This window comes from Dasypus novemcinctus, chromosome 16, assembly GCF_030445035.2.
Source record: "Dasypus novemcinctus isolate mDasNov1 chromosome 16, mDasNov1.1.hap2, whole genome shotgun sequence".
Classification (NCBI taxonomy): Eukaryota; Metazoa; Chordata; class Mammalia; order Cingulata; family Dasypodidae; genus Dasypus; species Dasypus novemcinctus.
The window spans coordinates 62,485,194-62,492,877 of record NC_080688.1 but is presented as its reverse complement, the minus strand read 5'-3'; positions in this window follow the sequence as shown (position 1 = coordinate 62,492,877).

The window sequence follows — 7,684 nt, the reverse complement described above, 5'->3', positions numbered from 1 at the left end:
GGTAATGACTATACTTGTGAGCCTGTGTGTCTGAAATAAGAACTAGGCCTAGAGCTGCAGGGTGCCTAAGAGTTACCTCCTGGGAGCCTCCATGTTGCTCAAATGTGGCCAGTCTCAAAGCCAAACTCAGCATGTAAACGCATTGCCTTCCCCCCAGTATGGGACAAGACTCCCGGGGATAAGCCTCCCTGGCACCAAGGGATTACTATCAAGTACCAGCTGATGATGTGGCTAGAGAATGGCCTTGAATAAAAGGGTCAACTCAGACCAACAGAATATCTCAGCCTACATGTAATATCAGGAGTTAAAAATGCTTTTTGACCTTGAATAAAAGGGGGAAATGGAAAGGACAAATGAGTTTATATGGCTATGAGTCTCCAAAAAAGAGCTGGGAAATCATCAGAGGGGTCACCCTTACACACACCTCAGCAGAGTCCCAGAGACAGATGAAGTAGATACAACCCCCGGTATTGGTTCTTCTGAGGGCTACAGAGACCCACAGGTTATATGGTCATGGCAGATGGACTTCAGTGCCATGTCAGTTGGCCCTACTTTGGAGTTTGTGTTCCTGAGTGTGATGGAGTTGGACTCAGATGTGATCTTTGTTCACAAGCCTCTCCTGTCACTTTTACCGGACCTGTGGTTGGCGCTGGGGTTTAGTGTATACTCAGGGGACCTGAATCTCTGGACTGGCCATGTGATAGCCAGGCCCTGAGCCTCAACAGACTTGCAACTCCTACCCTCTGGTTTATTGGACTTACCCCAGCCAGCTAACAGGGAGGTGAGGAAGGTCCACCACCACACCAAGGAGCCAAGAGTGCCTACAACTGCAAACAGAAGAATTGCATCCATCATCCAAGTGGAATCGAAGCACCCTCTCAAAACAGAGGTGGAGTGGACATAACCATCCCAGGGTCCACAGAATGGAGGAATAGATTATGGATTAGAGTGGACTTACTAATACTCTATTCTGGAACTATTGTGATCAGTAATGGAAATAAATGTAGCATTGAGATGGAGAAAGTGGCCATGGTAGCTGCTAAGGGTGGGATGTGGGAAGAAGAGATGTGATGTGGGGGCATTCTTAGGACTTGGAGTTGTCCTGGGTGGTACTGCAGGGACAGTTACTAGACACTGTATGTCCCCCCATGGCCCACTGGGTGGACTGGGGGAGAGTGTAAACTATAATGTGGTCCATTGACCATGTGGTGCAGCAGTGCTCAGAGATGTATTCACCAAGTGCAGTGTATGTCCCATGATATTGGAGGAGTTTGTTATGGGAGGAGTGGGGTGAGTGGGGGAGGGGGATATATGGGGACCTCATATTTTTTTAATGTAACATTAAAAAAAAAATAAAGACAAAGAAATTTTTTTAAAAAGGCATGGCAAAGTTCAGAGTTGGAGGGTTTCTGATGTTGGAGTTTTGATGTTGGAGTTTGATGCTGAAAACTTAAGCTGAAGCCCCAGGGAAAAAGCTCACAGAGGAAAGAGAAGCCAGCCCCAGGAAGAAAGGAACCTTGAACCCAGAGAGGCAAGACCCTGGAAGGGAGGAATCAAGGAAGGCTGAACCCTTGCAGACATCAGCAGCCATCTTGCTCCAACACGTGGAAATAAACTTTGGTGAGGGATGTAACTTATGCTTTATGACCTGGTATCTGTAAGCTCCTACTCCAAATAAATACTCTTTATAAAAACCAAAAAAATAAAAATAAAGAAGAAAAAAATTGGAAATTAAAAACATGACAGCAGACAGGTGAAACTCAGGAGAAGGGTTGGAAGAACAACTTGAGGAAATCTCCCAAAAGGTAGAGCAAAGAGACAAAGACGTGGAAAATCCAGGAGCTCCAGCATTGGCATAACTGCAGAGAAGGAGAAGGGGAGACTGAGAGAAAGAGAAAACCATCCCCCCAAATTTCAAGGAAGTGTCACAGTCTGGAAGAATGTGAGTCAAGGAACACTTGTAAAAATGGGTCCTTTGTGGTCTCCACCTCGGATATGTGTCAGAGTTCAAGGAGAATTTCAAAACATCTCACAGTATGTGCTAAGGATTAGTCTTTACTGGAGGAAAAAACATAAGAAATCAGTGACATACATTATTGAGTGATTATTGAGTAGATACAATAGTGTAAACTCTGAATATTGATTTAAGCAAAAATTGTAAAATCACCATTTTGGAAGGATGGAGAAGGGGAAGCAGAGAGAATACTGGTATAAGAGCTACAGCTAGGTGGTGGACTTGGCCCAGTGGTTAGGGCATCCATCTACCACATGGGAGGTCCGCGGTTCAAACCCCGGGCCTCCTTGACCCGTGTGGAGCTGGCCCATGTGCAGTGCTGATGCGCGCAAGGAGTGCCGTGCCACGCAGGGGTGTCCCCTGCATAGGGGAGCCCCACATGCAAGGCATGCGCCCCATAAGGAGAGCCGCCCAGCATGGAAAGAAAGTGCAGCCTGCCCAGGAATGGTGCTGCCCACACAGAGAGCTGACACAACAAGATGATGCAACAGAAAGAAACACAGATTCCCATGCTGCTGACAACAACAGAAGTGGACGAAGAAGACGCAGCAAATAGACACAGAGAACAGACAACAGGGGTGGGGGGAAGGGGAGAGAAATAAATAAATAAATAAATCTTAAAAAAAAGAGAGATCCAGCTAATCTGCATCTACCACAATAAGAAATTCATAGGTAATGCCTGTAATTAAATAATCAAAGGTGGCAACTTAGGCATAATCTTTAGACATAGAAATGAATAAATTCCAGAAGAAACAGGGACTAGAGTTCAGTGGCTGCCTCTAAGGCAGAGATCTGGGGTAATGGAGTAGGAGAAGGGTGGGCCCAGGGAGCCATATCATGATGTCATAGCCTTTTTTAACTATTTGACTTTTTAAAATGTGTGTGTTTCCTTTTGATTTTAAAATTTAATCAAACAGGGGAGTAGATGTAGCTCAGTGGTTGAGCACCTGCTTCCCATGTACAAGGTCCCGGGTTCAATCTCTGGTATCTCCAAAAAAAAAAAAAAGTAATTGAACAAATAAAAAAAAAACCCACGGGTGAAAAAGCATAATAATACTTGGAAATTGTCTCAGTGTCTGATTTGTGAACACTGTACAAACACTCATGAATTTGCTGTCACTTAGTAGTTTTGGGGTCTGTCATTCTCCCTCAAAGGTGAGTGTCTCCAAAGTATACAAAAGGATTTGTGGAATGTATAAATGAATCACCAAATGCACAAACAAGCCAGGCAACCACCAAAAGCACAAACATGATGGATGCTGGTGATGTGTGGACAGAAGCCGTCGGACAGGGGCCAGGGCAGGGGCAGTTGTGGATCAGTGCTCCCCTGGGAGGGGTGGTGGGACCGAAGATCGTCCCCTTCTCTGTAGGAGGTTGTTATAGGTTGAGCCGTGTCCCCCCAGAAGACACGTTCTAGTCCTAATCCCTCGTCCCATGAGTGTGACGTTGTTTTGGAAACAGTCTTTGAAGAGGTTAGTAGCTACAATGAGGCCAAACTTGATTAGGGTAGGCCCAAATCCTGTATCACTGGAGTCCTTATAAGAGGAGGAAATTGGATACAGACAGAGGGAGAAGACAGCCGTGTGGCGGAGGCAGAGTTGGAGTCACACCACAAGCCAGAGAAGCCATGGATTGCCGGCAGGCCACACCCGAACCCTACAGACTTCAGCGGGCGCACGGCCTCCCGAGCTGAAAGGCAGCCAACTTCTGCTGTCTTAAGCCACTCTGTGATGCTTTGTGACTGCAGCCTGAGGAGGCCAAGGTGGTTTTGTGGTCCCAATGGCAGAAAACTGGTACCCTCGGCTCCTTTGATAAAAAAACAAGCTCACCTGAGCCACCGGAAGAATGGCCGCCCGATAGTTAGGAAACGTGCTGACTTCTCGGGCGGCCCCGGGGACCTGCTCCTCACTGGTGTCGCCTCCTGGCCTCTGTTCTCTCCTGATGCCTCTGCTTCCCTCTGGGTCTTGCGCATCCTCACTGTGTTTGGGGAAGTTCCCAGCCTTTCGAGGCCCTCCTCCACACTGCTGAACCCAGCGACTTCGCCTCTTGGCTCCATGGCAGCCGAGGGTGGGGCGGGCGATGTGGACTCCACGTTTAGTTTCACCCGCACAAGGCTTAGACACAGACATGAGCCACGGAAGAAAGCACCGTGGGGCAGAGGAGTCGAGCTTGGGGACAGCAGCACTGGCTTCCCCCGTGGCAGGGTGTGGACCATCCCTCCTGGGCGCTGAGAGCCTGGCTCCCCAGTGCACCTAATGATTCTGCAAGGATCTTGGTTTAGGTTCCCCCAGAAGCAGACACTGATGATGCAAGAGTAAATATTTTATTTGTGAGGCAATTCCAGGGAAACAATAGTAGGAGAGAGGAGAAGAGAGGCAGAGAAGGGAAGGAAGCTAATGAAGAGTGATTTATCAAGCGTGATAAATTGTTTAACGGCCACATCCATCCAATTCCAGGGTCCAGTATCCATGCTCCTTGGTAACTGGACTTCACCACTCCCCCACCCAGAGGAGGAATGCATTTCTCCTCCCCCATGAATCTGGGCCAGTCTTTTTTTTTTCTCTCCCCTTCTTCCCCCACCCCCTGTGTCTGCTCTCTGTGTCCATTCACTGTGTGTTCTTCTGTGACTGCTTCTATCCTTATCAGCAGCACGGGAATCTGTGTTTCTTTTTGTTGCGTCATCTTGCTGCGTCAGCTCTCTGTGTGTGCAGCACCATTCTTGGGCAGGCTGCACTTTCTTTCATACTGGGCAGCTCTCCTTACGGGGTGCACTCCTTGCGCGTGGGGCTCCCCTATACGGGGGACACCCCTGCGTGGCAGGGCACTCCTTGCACGCATCAGCACTGTGCATGGGCCAGCTCCACACGGGTCAAGGAGGCCCGGGGTTTGAACCGCAGACTTTCCATGTGGTAGGCGGATCCCCTATCCATTGGGCCAAGTCCACTTCCCTGGGCCAGTCTTGGACTTGTTTTGACCAATAGACTATGGCAGAAGTGGGCTCTGGAGCCTAGGCCTCAAGTAGCCTTGCAGCTTCTGCTCGTGCCCTCTTGGAACACTGCCTTGAGACTGCCATGTAAGGAAACTGGTCTAGCCAAATGGAGGATAAAGGTCCACATAGAAAAGAACTGAGGCTGCCAGGCAAGTGGCAAATACATGAGCAAGGTCATTTTAAAGATTTATTTATTTCTCCTTCCTCCCTCCATTTACTGCTTTCTGTGTCCATTCACTGTGTGTTCTTCTTGTCTGCTTGTATTCTCATTGGGTGGCTCTGGGCAGTGATCCTGGGACCGTCTGGAGTGGGAGACAGGTGATCATTCTCTTGCACCACCTCAGCTCCCTGGTCTGCTGCATCTCTTATTTTCTCTTCTCTGTGTCTTCTTTTGTTGCGTCATCTTGCTGTGTCAGCTCTCCGCATGGGCCAGCACTCCTGTGTGGGGGAGCACTTCTCTGCAGGGCAGCACTCCACATGGGCCAGCTCACCACATGGGCCAGCTTGCCTTCACCAGGAGGCCCTGAGTATCAAACCCTGGACCTCCTATATGGTAGACAGGAGCCCACTTGCTTGAGCCACATCTGCTTCCCATGAGGCCATTTTAGAACTTCTATCCCAGCCAACCAGTGCAGCTACAGGAGTGAGCCCAGGTAAGCTCAGCAGAACTGCACAGCCAACCCACAGACTCATGAGAAATAATTAATCATTATTGTTTTTAAGCTATGACATTTGGGGATGGCTTGTTACACAGCAATCAATAGCTGTTGTATCAAGCCAGTTATCTCTGAGGACAACAGGAGCTCAGTCTTGCTGGGGAACTCTAGGAGACAGAGTTATCCAATCAAGGGAAGAGGGAATTGGGCAATTAATTCATCACCTCCCCATCTATCACTGGTTGACAGCTGCTTCCAGGAGCATTAATTCTCCGGTACTTCCAATTCGCCCTGCATGTAGTCCAAACATGCTCCCACATGGCTGGAGAGGCACACATCATCACAGTCAGCCGATTCCTGCATGTGGCAGTGAATGTGAGGGGCTATGGGCAGGACACAGAACCAGCCTGCTATAGTGTGTCACACAGCATCCTTTTCAGAAACCTCTTTTCTGTTTTTGTTTGTTTTGCTTTTTCACTTCATCCACAAGATGTCTTGTGGAAATTTCATTATAAAGCATGTAAAATGTATTGTCAGTTAAATAAAAAGAACACTTTTTTTAAACAACATGCATAACATTATCCAATTGCCTTTTTAAAGAGACATTTCAAGCACTATAAGGAAAACAAGGAGAAAAAAACAGAAACTGTAACTTCAGTACAGTTCAAACAGAACGTCCCTCAGGTGAATTAAAAATGCAAGAAAAAATAGCTTCAATTCCATTTTTTTCCCCTTAAAAACACATGTTATCTATATAAGATACACTACAATAAACATTAGAAATCATATTATTGCTTTTATTAAATCAAAATTGTTTAATTTGTGGTTAATAGATTTATTTATTTATATAGTTTATTTGATAAAAATTAAGAAAATATTTAAAAGAAAAATGCAAAAAACACCTTGGAATTAAAAAATAGTTACCACATTTTTTACGGTTTAGTGTTCCACAGTGTTTGTTAAAAGTTACATCAAATTTCTTTTTAATATTAAAAATAACAGTATTTATATTTCTGAGAGAATAGAGAAAGGTTTTTTGTTTTGCTTTTAAAACAAGCTTGGAAATCTTACACACACAATTACAACTGGTAATGGAGACATGAAAAAAGTATGCTAAAAACATGAGCACATTTTTATATTACCCCTTTAGAACTCTAAAACTTATACAAACCCTATAAAATGCCCCCTCCCATTCCTTGTTGGATAGCAGTACTGTCTCAGTTTCAGAATTCACATAATTAATTACAATACATAATAGTTCAGTTTTTAAAAAATACAATATAACCAGACAGCCAAGATACAAGAAATAAGAAGCAAAACATTTAATGAATTTATTCATTTAAGAATATTTAAGTACTGTTTAAAATTTTTTTTAAAGGATTTGTTATGTACTACCTAAGACTTTCAGGTCTTCTGTTGCAAAAGAAAAAAACTGTAAATAAAAAGAAAGACAGGCAAACAAAAACAAAACAAAACATATCATGTTGGAATGTCACTGCTCTGAGGTACATTCTGGTGCAAATACCTAAATTTGTAGGTATTGCTCTAAAAAGCATCCCAGAGCTCACACATTTGAAATAACAACAAAAATAATGAAACAAAAATATCAGCAATTTTTATTAACTAATTTTTCCTGATTTTAAAAAACATTCCATTAACATAAACTGTTTCCCAGAACAAAACAAAGGTTCTTCATCAAAAGGTCTGCAAATCTAAAAACCTCAGCTACTAATGGGTTTTCTTTCACAGTGACTTCAAGGGGGAAAAACAGCTGCAAGGACACGGTTGTGCTGCACCTGGTGTGGGCCTGAGCGTGCCCTAATGTCTGCCCGTAGAAAGCAGCCTGCTGCCGGTAATATTCTGCCCAAGCCATTGTGTAATCCAGTGGGGAGCTGGCCTGCGGAACAGAGCTGGCCTGCGGAGGGGAGCTGGCCCGAGGAGCGGTGCTGGCCCCGGGAGGGGCACTGGCCCAAGGAGTGGTGCTGGCCCCAGGAAGGGAGCTGGCCCAAGAAAGGGCACTGGCCC